This window comes from Schistocerca cancellata, chromosome 12 (assembly GCF_023864275.1).
Source record: "Schistocerca cancellata isolate TAMUIC-IGC-003103 chromosome 12, iqSchCanc2.1, whole genome shotgun sequence".
NCBI classification, from domain to species: Eukaryota; Metazoa; Arthropoda; class Insecta; order Orthoptera; family Acrididae; genus Schistocerca; species Schistocerca cancellata.
Window position 1 is genome coordinate 117,783,656 of NC_064637.1, and position 15,666 is coordinate 117,799,321.

At 43.7% G+C, this 15,666-nt stretch overlaps 1 protein-coding gene across 2 annotated transcripts in view; it reads right to left on the bottom strand.

Moving 5' to 3' along the window:
• LOC126109413 (angiotensin-converting enzyme-like) overlaps nucleotides 1-12,507 on the bottom strand; it is a 312,642-nt gene extending 300,135 nt beyond the window's left edge. For both annotated transcript variants that reach the window (XM_049914448.1, XM_049914447.1), the window contains exon 1: nucleotides 12,184-12,507. The gene's annotated coding sequence lies outside the window, so the exon portion shown is untranslated. The remainder of the gene's footprint in view (nucleotides 1-12,183) is intronic.
• Between the last annotated feature and the right edge of the window lie 3,159 nt (nucleotides 12,508-15,666).

A 15,666-nucleotide genomic window follows, 5' to 3' on the forward strand; every position in this document is an offset into this window, starting at 1 on the left:
TTCCTGTTTCCGTGAGTGTCTTGCAGATGCTGCCAATGGTTCGACGTGACGGAAACGCCCGATCCGGGTAGCGTTCAGCACAGTGTCACAGCTGAGGCTGCATTTCTGTTACATTCGCCATAAATTAAAATAATATCTAGTTTTTCTTCATTACTGAAGGCCGGCATATCGACTAGATGACGGCAAAAGTAACAAGCCACAAGAAAACAGGTTTTAATGTGGCAACGTAAGTGAATTACGTTACAGTAGGAGAGCAGTTCAACAGATCAGATTAGGAGACACTTGTACACTGAAGATGGAGAGTGCCGTAGTAATACTGGTATGTTTAGGGCAGGATACAGGTGCCAGTACAGGCAACCCCTGTTCTGAGCACAGTACTACATCCGATGCATTACGTCAGAAACTGTGACGCCGTTGCTATCCTTTACAAGCCAGATATTTCAGAACTTATGAGGTTTAGAAACGTGAAACCAAGTGTGTTACCACTAATTGTACCTCTAGTTGTCACACTCGCCCCAGTTGTACAGCCGACTTTGCTAGCGATGGTTCACTGACAAATTACGCTCTCATTTGCAGAGACGATAGTTAGCATAGCCTTCAGCTACGTCATTTGCTACGACCTAGCAAGGCAACATTACCAGTTACTATTGATATTGTAAAACATATACCGTCAAGAGCGATGTTCACCAATTATGGATTAAAGTTAAGTATTCTACCAGTTACCTCCTTTTTTCTGAAGTCTAAAATCCGTGTCCTGTTCCAGACCTCACGCCAGCCTGCGTGGGCTTAAACGCGTGCCTTTCGGCTTCCTGTCATAGTGGATTGGCTGTCTTGCCAATCCACAACAGCGTAGAACATCCATCATTCTGTTACCGCATTATTTGACTCATTATAAGAGATGGACCGGTTCGACTAAGGTACAGCTCAAGAAAGGGCTAAACTATCCCCCTTTAGGAATGCAATCAATGAAATATGGGCCAATGATGTGTTGTCATACAATACCACACCATACATTAACACTCCACTGACGTAGTACTCAATTACATCACGATTACCGGCAGCGTGAGGTGCACGCTTGAGTCTCAGGAGGTGCGCTAGCTGTGCGCTTCATTCATTTCAAGCGTCAGCTTCGCTGCGCAATTTCTCGGGATTTAATTGACGTATTGCGATGCAACCAACGCCATGATTTTTGTGATTTTTCATCCTATTGATTGCATACGAAATAATAGGTGATGTCCGTTTGAAAATACACAAGTTTGTGTTGAAAATAGTATTTGTTTACGTTTTAAAATTTCGCATAGTATTTGGTTTCCTAAGCCCCTGCCGTACATTCATGCTGGTGAAAACCATTTTTGAATATCTATTGTTGTTCCAGAGATATCTGAGATGGCAGATTTAGGTGAGACACCCAGTATAAGTAATAGAAGTTCAAGACTTGAAAAGGTTTCTGGTACTGTACGGTTACATTCGGTATACTCTGTTACTGTTTCCAACTTCTTCCCACCACTTAACAAGGTGTTCACTGGTTTGACGGTTGAAATCACCTGGTTTTCACTCGAAGAAATCGTACAGCTAAGCTTTCAATTTCACGCCATTATTGAGTGAAACGCCACGCAGTACTTCGAGGGGGATCGGAACAGATGGAAATCAGGAGAATATGTAGCATGTGGCAGCACGTCCCAGTCAAGCGTTTGAACGATCTGCTTCGCGATGTGAAACTGTTGTCGTGTAACGAAGGAATCCCATATCGCCGGTAAGGTTGTTTTTCTTGGATAGCATTGCTGAGTCGCTGCATTTGTTGGAAGTAATGTTCCGCGTTCACTGCTTGGTTACGAACAAGTAGTTCGTGGTGGATTACCCATGTCTTTGACGTTTGCAATTGCCGTCTTTGAATCGCTTAAACCAATTTTGAGCCATCCTAAGAGCCATCGCTTCTCCGTCATACACTTTACAAATCCCTCGAGCGGTTTCTGTGGCTTTGGTAGCTCGATTAAACGCAAAAAGCAGAAGACGTCGACTCCTCATTTTAATGACACACTGTTGTGTAGAGTACATTATCTTCTAAAAAAACATTTTATTTTTCGTGCAGAATTTTCACTTAAAACAAAACCGCCAGGATTTATCAACCAACCCAGTTGATTACCTTTCCCTCCCTGCACTTTTTACCTGCTATGTTGAGTTTTAAAAGAGTAAGCCTATCGCTAATTACTAGACTATCGCAAATGGGAAACCGTACCAGCCGGTTCAAGGTACAGAACGACTTCGTTACGTCAATCTGGAGGACGCGCCGAGGTCGACCGAAGCAACGGTACTCGGCGACGTACTAGCGCTGAGTGGAACATCAGTTCTGGTCACTGGTTAGACAGACTTGCCGCCTCAGTCACAAAACAAAACTTGCGGGAAACTAAATTCGAGTTTTGTTAACCAGTTTTCTCTTCCGGGTTTATAAAGTGATGACCCAAAACTTTAAGACTACTGCCCACCACGAGACAATGCCGTCTGCAAACGTTGCGGTCTCGTGATGCAACAAAGGATACAAGCGGAGCAGAAGCAAATGGGGAGTCATTGGAGCGTCGATACGGGTTGTAAATGGGGACAGTAGCAAATCTGAAGTGGGAAATGGTATCTCGGAAACGGCGAAGCTGGTTGGCTGTTGGCGTGCTGCAGTTGTGAGCGTGTGTGTGAAAGCAGTGTTGGAAGGACGGGGAACCAACGAGGGAGTGGCAAGGTGTTGGACGTCAACGCCACATCGCAGAAAGCGTAGGTCAGAGGTCCGGCTGCTCTGTACAGCAGAATGGTGGCGATCTGTGCTAGATCTGATGACATAGTACGAGGCATGTTCAGAAAACACGTGTAGAAAAAGAATATTTGAAAACAAGTTATAGGGTGAAACTTCCTGGCAGATTAAAACTGTGTGCCGTACCGAGATTCAAATTCGGGGCCGTCGCCTTTCGCGGGCAAGTGCTCTACTAACTGAGCTACCTAAGCACGACTCGCGACCTGTCCTCACAGCTACAGTTCTGCCAGTACCTCGTCTCCTACCTTCCAGACTTCACAGAAGCTCTTCTACGAACCTTGCAGAACTACCATCTCCGGAGAAAAGGATATTGCGGAGAGATGGCTTAGCCACAGCCTGGGGGATGTTTCCAGCATGAGATTTTCACTCTGCAGTGGAGTGTGCGCCGATATGAAACTGTGCTGTAAATGGTCGTGAGTCGTGCTTGGGTAGCTCAGTTGGTAGAGCACTTTCCCACGGAAGGCAAAGGTCCCGAGTCGAGTCTCGGTCCAGCACACAGTTACGATCGGCCAGGAAGTTTCGTATCAGTGCACACTCCGCTGCAGAGTGAAAATCTCATTCTGGAAACATCCACCTGGCTGTGGCTAAGCCATGTCTCCGCAATATCTTTTCTTCCACGAGTTCTAGTTCTGTAAGGTTCGCAGAAGAGTTTCTGTAATGTTTGGAAGGTAGGAGACGAAGTACTGGCGGAAGTAAAGCTGCAAGGACGGGTCGTGCTTGGGTAGCTCAGTTGGCAGCCGGCACGGTAGCTCAGCGTGTTCGGTCAGAGGGTTTAGCTACTCCCTGTAATAAAAAAACTGAGTGAACGGATCAACAAAGAACCTGAACGAGTGTCATCGGACGTGCGCCACGAACAAATTCAACGAACAATATAGAACAAAATGAGATCTACCAAAAAAAAAAAAAAAAAAATGTTGGTAGAGCACTTACCCGCGAAATGCAAAGGTCCGGAGTTCGAGTCTCGGTCCGGCACACACTTTTAATCTGCCAGGAAGGTTCATATCAGTGCACACTCTGCTGCAGAGTAAAATCTCATTCCAGAAGTTACAGGGTATTGTTGATACATTTGTTGACTATTTTAACATAATCGACATCTTGATCAACGCAAATGGTGAGCCATAACGTAAGCTTCTTTATGCCTTCCTCCAAGAACTCTTTCGCCAGCTCCTTTCCCCATTTCAGGACCTCTTTCTGCACCTGCTCGTCGGATGAAAACTAGATCCATTCATGTGTGCACTTCAGGTAGATGAAAATACGATAATCTGAAGGCGCCAAGTTAGGGGATTATGGGAATGTGGTTAATAACATCCCAACCAAATGGGTCCAAGAGCACTTTGATTGCTAAGGCTCTGTGAAGACGAGCTATGTCGTGCAAAAAGGACACTTCTCTCGTCTGCATTCCTCTCCTTTTGTTTCGAATGCTGCTTTTGAGTTTTTTTTGGATTTCGTAATATTGTTTGCGTTGATGGTCTCCCCTGAGGCAGAAATTCGAGCAAAATGACACTTTTTCGGTTTCAAACCACTGAATCTATGGCCTGGCTTTGCTCGAAATTGCGGTTCTGAATTTTTTGGCAGTTGGGGAATTAGTTTGACGCCTCTGTGGCGATTTCCTTTTTGTCTCAGGCGTGTAATGAGCCACCCACGTTTCATCTCCAGTCACAACAGAACTCAGGAGATGCTCGCCTTCCAATTCAAGTCGCTCAAGAAACTCGTGGGCGCGTAAACCCAATTTTTCTGGTGCTGCTCTGGCAACTGTTTGGGGAGCCATCTTGCGCCCAGTTTTCCGGTGTCTCAGCGTTTCTGTGTGGGTCTCGTCTAAGAGAGTTCTGGAGGGCTGCGGAAACATCACAGAAATTTCATCCACTGTCAAACGGTGGTCTTCACGAACAGGTTCCTCGATTTTTTTGAACCAACTAATAGTCAAAATGGAAGGTCGTCTACTCCTTTATTCTTCATGAACATTTGTTCTACCTCCACTAAACTCCCTACACCACTTAAACACCTTCGTCGTAAACCGTTTTGATGCGCTATAAAATTTCAGTAGGTATATTCCTTTCGCGAGTAGGAAGCAAATCACAGCATGTGGATCGCACTTGGCGGGATTTCTTACCGACATCTTTCAGGCAAATGGACACTACAACGTGAGATTATGTACTGGCGCGTTTCAGCGATGTTCGCTATGGCCAGAGAATCCCTCTCTACCATTCAGTATTGCCAATGCTCAAAGTAACTTACTTTCTGAACATGCCTCGTACAATGCTGATTCAGAAAACGCCTTTCAGCGTTCATGGTTGAACATGAGACACCGCAGCAAATGACAGCAAATGTGTTCCTATGTTGACCCAACATCATCAGTTGCAACTGCAGTGGACAAGGGATAATCGAAATTGGGCCATGAATCAACGGCAATCTGTCACCTGGTAGAATGAATCACTTTTCTTGTTACAACGGGTAGATGGTCGTGTCAGGATAGGCCGTCATTCAAGCTAACGGCAGCTCAGAACATGCACCGCGACACGAACGCAAGTCAGTGCGTCAGTATTATGCTATGGACATTACTCACCTGGGCACCGAAGGGGTCTGTGGTAGTACTCTAAAGTGCCACGACAGCTGTGGATTATGTGAGCTTTATTGTGGATCACCTGCATCCCATCATGCTTGATGTCTTCCCAGCATCATTGGGTAATAAACATTGTACCGTGGGATGAACCTGATCTACCGAAATGGTCATATAATATTTGACACTAATACGACCTTCCAGCCCATGGAATACCACGATATGGCTCCCGCCATATTTTATTTTTAGGACGTGAACTCGGCCAGAAGTTGGAAACAGTGTGAAACAAGACTCATCCGACCAAACGACTTTCTTCCGTTACTCCATAGTTGATGTTATATGGTTTCGGCACCACGTTTCCCCATATTTGCTTCAGTGATAAGCAGCTTTGGAATTCCAGCCGACCCTGCATTTCCCTGCTTGTAAAGTTCTTAGTATTGTTTTGGTGTTTGCGAGTGCTACATTCAGTTCTGTAGTGGCTTTTGCAGCTGTCGTCCTCCTAGTTTCCGTCATAATCCTCTTCATTGACTGTCACGAACACCCAAAACACGTTTTTGTCCACGTTGTGACTTAGCGGGTAATGTTTTCCTGCTTTGCCTGTATGTGGTATACACTACTGGTCAATAAAATTGCTACACCACGAAGATGACGTGCTGCAGTCGCGAAATTTAACCGACAGGAAGAAGATGCTGTGATATGCAAATGATTAGTTTTTCAGAGCATTCACACAAGGTTGGCGCCGGTGGCGACACCTACAGCGTGCTGACATGAAGAAAGTTTCCACCGATCTCTCATACACAAACAGCAGTTGACCGGCGTTGCCTGGTGAAACGTTGTTGTGATGCCTCGGGTAAGTAGGAGAAATGCGTACCATCACGTTTCCGACTTTTATAAAGGTCGGATTGTAGCCTATCGCGATTGCGGTTTATCGTATCGCGACATTGCATTGGTCGAGATCCAATGACTGTTAGCAGAATATGGAATCGGTGGGTTCAGGAGGGTAATACGGAACGCCGTGCTGGATCCCAAATGCCTCGTATCACTAGCAGTCGAGATGACAGGCATCTTATCCGCATGGCTGTAACGGATCGTGCAGTCACGTATCGATCCCTGAGTCAACAGATGGGGACGTTTGTGACTGATAACCATAGATGTTAAGTCCCATAGTCCTCAGAGCTATTTGGGGACGTTTGCGAGACATCAACCATCTGCACGAACAGTTCGACGACGTTTGAAGCAGCATGACCTATCAGATCGGAGACCATGGTTGCGGTTACCCTTGACGCTGCATCACAGACAGCGGAGCCTGCGATGGTGTACTCAACGACGAACCTGGGTGCACGAATGGCAAAACGTCATTTTTTCGGATGAATCCAGATTCTGCTTACAGCATCATGATGGTCGCATCTGTGTTTGGCGACATCGCGGTGAACGCACATTGGAAGCGTGTATTCGTCATCGCCATACTGGCGTGTCACCCGGCGTGATGGTATGGGGTGCCATTGGTTACAAGTCTCGGTCACCTCTTGTTCTCATTGACGGCACTTTGAACAGTGGACGTTACATTTCAGATGTGTTACGACCCGTGGGTCTACCCCTGATTCGATCCCTGCGAAACCCTAAATTTCAGCAAGATAATGCACGACCGCATGTTGGAAGTCCTGTTCGGGCCTTTCTGGGTACAGAAAATGTTCGACTGCTGCCCTGGCCAGCACATTCTCCAGATCTCCCACCAATTGAAAATGTCTGGTCAACGGTGGCCGAGCAACTGGCTTGTCACAAGACGCCAGTCTCTATCTACTCTTGATGAACTGTGGAATCGTGTTGAAGCTGCATGGGCAGCTGTACCTGTACACGCAATCCAAGCTCTTTTTGTCTCAATACCCAGGCGTGTCCAGGCCGTTATTACGGCCAGAGGTTGTTGTTCTGGGTATTGATTTCTCAGGATCTATGCACCCAAATTGCGTGAAATGTAATCACATGTCAGTTCTAGTATAATATATTTGTCCAATGAATACCCGTTTATCATCTGAATTTCTTCTTGGTGTAGCAATTTTAATGGCCAGTAGTGTAGCTTTGGAATTCCACTCGCTCTGCATTTCCCTTCTTATAAAATTCTTAGTGTTATTTTGGTTTTTGCGAGTGCGACATTCAGTTCTGTAGTGGCTTTTGCAGCTGTCGTCCTCTTAGTTTTCGTCATAATCCTCTTCATTGACTGTCTGTCACGAACACTCAACACACGTTTTCGTCCGCGTTGTGACTTAGCAGGTAATGTTTTCCCGCTTTGCGTGTATGCGGTGTAAATATACGGAAACATCAAACACTTCGGCTCACTTCGTTACGGAAACACCCACCACACGACCACAAACCATTTACCCACGTTCGAATTCACTTAGCTCCGACGTAAGGGGTTCGCAGCTAAACGGAATACTGTTCTCAGCACGACTGATACTTTCAACGTATTGCGGACATAGCACAGGTGTCGTCTGTGGTCAAAAACAGCAGCGCGACCTACCGGCTTGGCTAGCAACTGCACTTACGTTCTAGCATGCACTTCTCGCGATGTCTGAAAGAATAGACCAATTACCACTTGAGCGCATATGCACACCAGGCTCGAACTCATGGAAATCGGCGAAACGCCGCGAGTACTGAGGATAATGGGAAAGAGGCACTACATTTGCTGTGTGTGTGTGTGTGTGTGTGGGTGTGATTAGTTCAGAATTTGCGCCTTGCGGCAGGCGTGCTGTATTACTCCCTGCAGTTGCTATGACCACTAGTCGGATTCGTCGAGGTTCTGTGCGCCGTGTCAACGTGTTTTCAGTGTTGTTATCGTCGCGTGTGAACGGCTCCGTTTTTTTTTTTTTTTTGTGTCTCTGTGACCTCTATCTTTTGCCCATCACTATATTCATTATCGTTCTACATTCGTGTACTATTGTCAACACTATGGCTGAAGAGCGGCGTAGTGTGCCGCTGAGAGCCTACCTGATTTGTACAGGTATTCAAATAACAATAAAGTAAAAAAAAAAAAAAACTATGACCACTAGGTGCGAAGGGCTCAGTGGTAGTCGGCACGGTAGCTCAGCGTGTTCGGTCAGAGGGTTAGCTGCTTTCTGTAACACAAAAACTGAGTGACTGGATAAACGATGAACTTGAACGGGTGTCATGGGATGTCCGCAACGAACAATAACGAACAAAATTAGATTTAAAAAAAACACAGAGCATCTACCTAGTACGCAAAGAGACAAGGTTTCGAATCCTGGTCTGGCATAAATTTTCAACTTTCTCCATTGATTTCAATCAATGCTCAGTCGCAGCCAAAGTCTTACCGTATTTTTGTCCGACTGCTCTACACAGTTAGGTTTCTGTGGCAACAGCAGAAGACTCATTTACACATGAAGCTTACCTATAAAAATATACGAAACGTATTCAAAAAGTAACGCGAAATTTGTAATTTCATGCGTTGTATTCGTCCGATAGGAGCATTTTTTCGATTTCGTGTTGCTAAACATACCCTACAAGTATTTGTACACTGTTAACCGTACCGGATATTTAGTCTGGTTAAGGAGGTTACATGTGTTTTGCTAGTAGCGGCGATTATTCATTTTGTATGAAAATGGATGAGAGAATTTATATTATCCTAATCTTGTTATAACGGAATGAAGAGGCGTAAAATTTTTGAAATGTAAAAAATTGTTTTGATGGGTAAAATAAGGGTTTTGAGGAGTATAACCGTTTTGAAGAAGGCTGTGAAGACACTGAAGATGGCCGGCCGCTGTGGCCGAGCGGTTCTATGCGCTTGAGTCCGGAACCGTGCTGCTGCTGCGGTCGCAGGTTCGAATCCTGCCTCGGGCATAGATGTGTGTGATGTCCGTAGGTTAGTTAGGTTTAAGTAGTTCTAAGTCTAGGGCACTGATGACCTCAGATATTGAGTTCCATAGTGCTTAGAGTCATTTGAGCCATTTGAACGCTGAAGATGGCGAGCGCCCCAGACGCCACAGAACATCAACAACCGATAAAAAAAACGTGAACAAAAGTGAAATAAACGATTATGAACGATCGCCGGATCACAATCAAAGAAGTTGGTGATGTTGGCATACCAACTGGCTCAGTCATGAATTTTTTTCGGATTTTTGGGTATGAAATGTGTGACAGTAAAATTTGCCCCAGAACGGTTGGCCTTCGAACAAAAACTGTGGCGAATTAAAACCGGTCAGATTTCATTTGATGGAGTCAACAAGTACGCAGAACTACTGAAACGTGTCATAAAAGGTGGTGAAACATGGGATTAAGGATATGACGTCAAAATTAAGCTCAGTCCTTCCAGTGGAACGTTATGCTCATCACTCTGTTTTTCGATTCCAGTGGCATAGTGCACCATAAGTCGAACTCTCAATAACAAGTAGTACTTACAATTACAACGCCGTTTGCGTGAAGCAGGCAGGCCTCCGTATTCGCCGTACATGACCCCATAAGAACCATCGTTTCCCAAGCATTACTGAGAGCTGAAAGATGCCCCGGCGATAGAGTTCGAACTACATTTCAGGAATTTGAAAAAGTGCTGGAGTAGGTGTTAAACAGGGCTATTTTCAACGTTAATTCATACGAATAAATGAATACCAAAAAACCTTTTTTTTCTTTTTTTAACATGTCTTGTGGCTAAAGACATTATGGCAGATTCTATTTACTGATTCACAGAATACTCCACAATACACAGTCTCCTGGTCAAAATTATACACAGCGAGTAGTTTGAGATAAGGAACTAATTGGTGGGTATTAACTTAGATAAAGATCTTTCATCGTGCAGCAATAGAAAGCGCTCAAAGTGATGGATGACGGTCTCAATTCACGGACTGTGACTGGAATTATTGGGAGAATTCTAGGAAGGTGTAGCTCATCTCTTAGGCAAACCGCTTACAGAAAACTAGTGCAACCCATTCTTGAACACTTCTCGAGTGTTTGGGATCCCACCAATTCGGTTTAAATGAAGACATCGAAGCAATTCAGTAGCGTGCTGCTAGATATGTTACTGGCAGCTTCGCTCAACACGCGAGGGTTAGGGAAATACTCCGTGAAATCAAATGGAAATACATGGAGGAAACGCGGCGATCGCAAAACGTTAATGGGCAAAAGTTAAGAGAACCGGCATTTTACTACCATTAACGTCAGCCACGTGTCAGGACTGCGAGAACAAGCTAAGAGAAATCAGGTCTCTTACGGAAGCATATAGGCAGTTGTTTTTCCCTCACTCCATACGCGGGTAGAACAGGAAAGGTATCCTCCGCCACACACCGTGTGGTGGCTTGCGGAATATGAATGCAGATTAAGATCCGACCACTCGTTCTCTATGCCCAAATACTAATTTATAGTCCTTATAATTTTGATCAAGGGCGCCCATGCCACGCAGCAAGTGGGGGCTGCGTGTGTCACCCTAGTTGTCAGGGAAAGGAGAAAACATAATATACTCAGATGTTTTCTTTTCAAGGAAATGATTTAAAATTCGGCATTACGTAGGTTTCAACACAGTCGGAAATGGAACATTTTTATGGCTACTTACCATTCGTATTCCAAAATGGGCGCTCCTGACTTTGACCCTAAACATTTGGAACAATTTGTACTTTGTGGTGGGAGATTCTAATTATTTCGGAGTCGAGAACTATTATATTCCCACTGGCTGCAGCACTGCACAAGGGGGGAAAGAAACAAAAAGTCTACTTAAGTTTTTTGCATAAAACCAAGACAAAACATTTAAAGCACCTTCGACAGTTAGCTTCTTGGATGTGGATATATGTTAAGTCTGGATCAGATTAAAAAAAAAAAAAAAAAAAAAAAAGCAGGAGAAACTGCGGTCCTAGAGCTTATTTGGAAAACTTTAGTGAAACCCTATTCAAATGCATTGTTAGAGGCTGTTGTCTGCAGTCGAATATTTATCGAGGATATTATTGAATTACAGCGTGTTCAAAGCTAAGATTTCAAACATCACTCTTCTGGCTGTGGTTCTCTAGTTTGTGTAATTAACATAAGGCCAGTCACTTACAACAACCAGAAACGTGATGACTTGATTTTAAACCGAAGCAAAAAAAAAAAAAAAAAAAACTGAACCCCGTTGAAATGCGAGAATTACACGTCCGAGTACTGACAACATGCAAATCAACTGCGATAGTTCAGTTAATATAGTAAGCATTAGTTTATTATGAGTTCCACCTTAGATGGTTATACAAGTTGTCAAGAAACACACGAATACTTCGTACTCAAAATCACCGCTGGTTCTTCCATGTTTTAAGTTTACCCTCAGAAGCTACTCATATTAATCGGTGACTTCCGTTAGAAATTCCGATGTCTTGCTGTCTTAGAAACAAAGCGCTTCTAAATAGGTCTGCACCTAACAGTTTAATTTTCTCGCACAACAGTTATGTATGAATCCAGAACAACATTATATATTTTATGTGCAATTATAGGTTCTCTCGCATTTTTACCATCAGTAAAGAAAGTAAGCGATGCGGAAATTGTAAAATGCAGATAACATGATGTCAATACGAAATGTGAACGACGGAGGAAAACATAAAAACAGCTTAGAGATAACTACCTACGAATCGTTTATGGCGAATTGTTCCATAACATCATTTCATAATGGTAGTAAGAGGCAAAACTGCACTCGCTAAAAATGTGGAAAAGAGTACACACACTACATCTCTTTTGCATAGATACGATCCAGAATTTTATTCTTCACGGAAAGCATGGACAGACTGAAACTTTTCCCCCCAATATTCTGTCTTTTGAACAGAGAAAAAGGATCTGTTGTATTAACCTTTGATTAACTGTCAAAACTTACCTGACTCCGCGCAGTAGGTAAGACGGGTTTACAGCTCTTGGTCGCGCGAGGATATGAAAGTCTTTTGTGTTCTCCTTGAAGGAAGAACGTCGGCGTAAGGTAACGTTATTTGCCTTGCGGCAAAAGCGTCGGAGCTCGCGGCTTCTACAGAACGGTTGTCAACATTCCTGTCTGTTTAACAGGGCCGCCCGCGTACACCATTCGACGAGTCGCGTCGCGAACTGAGCTTCAAAGAGAAGCGAGCGCTCAGATAGTCAAATGGCACCTGGCTGACAGACGAATGGCGCGCTTCCGCCGATGCCAGCGCTCCTGTCGGCCCTCTGCGAATCACGGCCCGCTACCGCCGTGTTTTGTTCGGCAGGCTCCCCCACCATAGGCGTTCCGCTCCGCTCGCCAACTCGCGGGCAGCCAATGGCGGCGTTTGAGTGGGCGGGCTGTACAACAAGAAGTCCGTTGAACCTCCTCCCGGATTGTTGCTCCTCTTTCTTGTTTTTATTAGCCTCGCTGCTAGGAGAAAAACGTTGCTCGATCGATATTGCCCTGTAAAGTTGTTTATCGAATCGTCTCTTCACGCAAGCATGTCTGCATCCCATTACACCACTCATGGAGTCATTGTACCGAACCGGACATATCGAGCACTTCCTGTGGCTGCATCCACTTGCCTGCTACTTCTGGAATGTAAAACATTCAACAGACTAGATTGCATAAAATATATCTATTTAGAACAACCGGTTTCGACGAACTTTACTGTTAACTTCAGTTCTGTTTTGTTGTAAAACGTGTTAATTTGACGCAGAACCTCACGCAAAATATGGGGGCAAGGGTGTGTGTGTTGTCCTTAGCGTAAGTTAGTTTAAGTTACTTTAAGTAGTGTGTAAGTCTAGGGACCGATGACCTCAGCAGTTTGGTCCCTTAGGACTTCACACACACTTTTTAAGGCTGGTAGATAACAGTGAAGTCTGTCGGAACCGGTTGCCTTTATAAAGAAATATTTTATGCTATGTAGGCTGTCGAACGTTTTTAGCAAGTAAAACGAATCGCGTCTTCACTGCCCTCAAAATGAGAAAATTCAATTTTTGAAGTATTGACAATTTTATCTATTTCACCCCTGACTTTTTTTTCGTTTTGATTTCGTGAACTTCTAGTTTTAATTTGATTTATAGTTTAAAAGTAGGTCAGGAAAAATACTGAGAAAAACTTCCTTACATTAATTTTACAGAAAAAAGGAAACACGATCGTACGGGTTAGGATTTATTTATACACTATATTCTATTCATCATAAGCATACACCTGATCAAAGACAAACGCGATGATTCGTCAGAAGCTGTAGGACTATTTATGTATGTGCTACTTATGTATTAGATATTTTATTATTACAGACCGGATTATATGCATCATAAAAACTTTAAGTTTTGCATGAAAAATGCTTAAGAAATGCATGAAAAGTGTCGAAATATGCATGATAAAATAGTAAAAAAACGTGGTGGTTACTGCCTGCATTGTATATCAAAGTCGAAACTGTGCATATCAACTACGAGAAAGAGAGCTGGCATCGCGAAAAGTCAGTACATTTAGAACGCTGATATCATTATCTGAATACTTTCTGGTAGAGGTTAGGAAGGGGCCTTTCTGTGATTGTTTTCCAAAATTTTGCAAAATGGGGAGGCAGACCGTGTTTCAAGAATTGTTCTCCTTTGCTATTGGTGTCGGTAACAAGTGGATGCGATGCAATTGAGTCGCAGTGAAACAACCGGTATGTACAGGATCAACGTCGAGATATATCGCACGTAGAGGACACGCTCAAAAACTCGGTAATATTTTATTAAAACAACATACAATCATCATTTTTAACAGCATCGGACCAAAGCATCATTTACACTTTATTTTACATTTATCTAGAATTGTAAACATAAACGACCAAGTACTGTTCCAAATGTTCGGTAGTAAGATCGTGTCTTCGATAACTCAAAACATTTTTATAAGCAGAAAAATACCGTTCTAATTCAACAGAGGTAACTGGACAGTATTTGAATTTGGGTGCTATGTTGGCACTTATAGTTTCTGGTAAAAGTTCGCCTGTCTCATTAACAAAAAAATGGTTCAAATGGCTCTGAGCACTATGGGACTTAACTTCTGAGGTCATCAGTCCCCTAGAATTTAAAACTACTTAAACCTAACTAACCTAAGGACATCACACACATCCATGCCCGAGGCAGGATTCGAACCTGAGACCGTAGCGGTCGCGCGGTTCCAGACTGTAGCGCCTAGAACCTCTCGGCCACTCTGGCCGGCCATTAACAAAACTATCAGTTCGGCACAGGAGTACAAAGCCAGGATTATTGTTTAAAATGTTTTCAAACTTTTCTTTAAGTTTTCTTGGAAATGAGGAGTTCACTAGAATAATTTTATTCATTAACTGAATAGATTCATTCGACGCCAAAACTCGAGTACCAAACTTTTTAATACTTGCAGATATATGGAGAAAGTGAGTGCTAATGACAGCAATACTGGCATCATTAAAAGCTTCCTTGCACCGGCAAACTGCGTAAACTTCTGCACTATCGAATTCGTTTACTGCCCCTCTAATGGCCTCCAAATATTCTGTGGAAAACACCAAAGCTTCGACCCACGTATTCCAACGAATTACCACTGATTCGAGAGGTAAAGACACATTTGGTAGTTTTTCTTTGTAGGTCTTGATGCGAGCAGCAGCCTTTAGAAAAACTTTCTTTGTGGATAAAATCATTTCATTTACATTCAGAAACGTGGAACGTACTTCTTCAGCGAGGCGATGTACTCTATGAGCAAAGCACGTCAGTGGGATAAAATACTCTGAGGGCTTTTCCTGCTTTGGTCATACAGGGAGCAGCATCTGAAATAAACACAAACATCCTTTCATCTGCATAAGATTCTGGAAATATTCTTCTAATATCCTCATTCACAACTCTGGCGATCGTAGAATGATTTGCTTTTTTCACGTTCTTTGCACGCCGCTAAATAGGAAGAAGAGGGCTCTTCTTTTGAAGCACCAACAATTAAATTTGCAATGTAACGGCCACAAGTGTCTGTAGTTTCGTCAACTGAAATCCAGGTAATGCTGTCCTTGGGTTCATTGCGTATTTCTTCCGGAACATTTACGTAAATTTTAATGCAATGTTCATTCATCTGGTATATTTTGATCCAAGCAATATTTGTGTAGGAAGCCTTTGAGAATAGGGTTCGTAAGTTTGTGAAGAGGAATATTGCTTGCAATATATCACGTAGCTCCATGTTAACCAATTTTTTTGGTTATCTTTGGACAACTCTCTGCTACTGCAACTTGCTGTTGTCAGAAGTTGTTGTCGTGGTCCTGTGTTGATGCGATGTAATCCGGGGCGCCGGTGTGACAGGCCATGCTACAACACCGGCCCAGGCAGCGGAGTCCGCTGTCGTAGCCGGAAAGCTCGCTAGCTCGCCTGCTGAAGGCATACTGCGCTCTTCAAG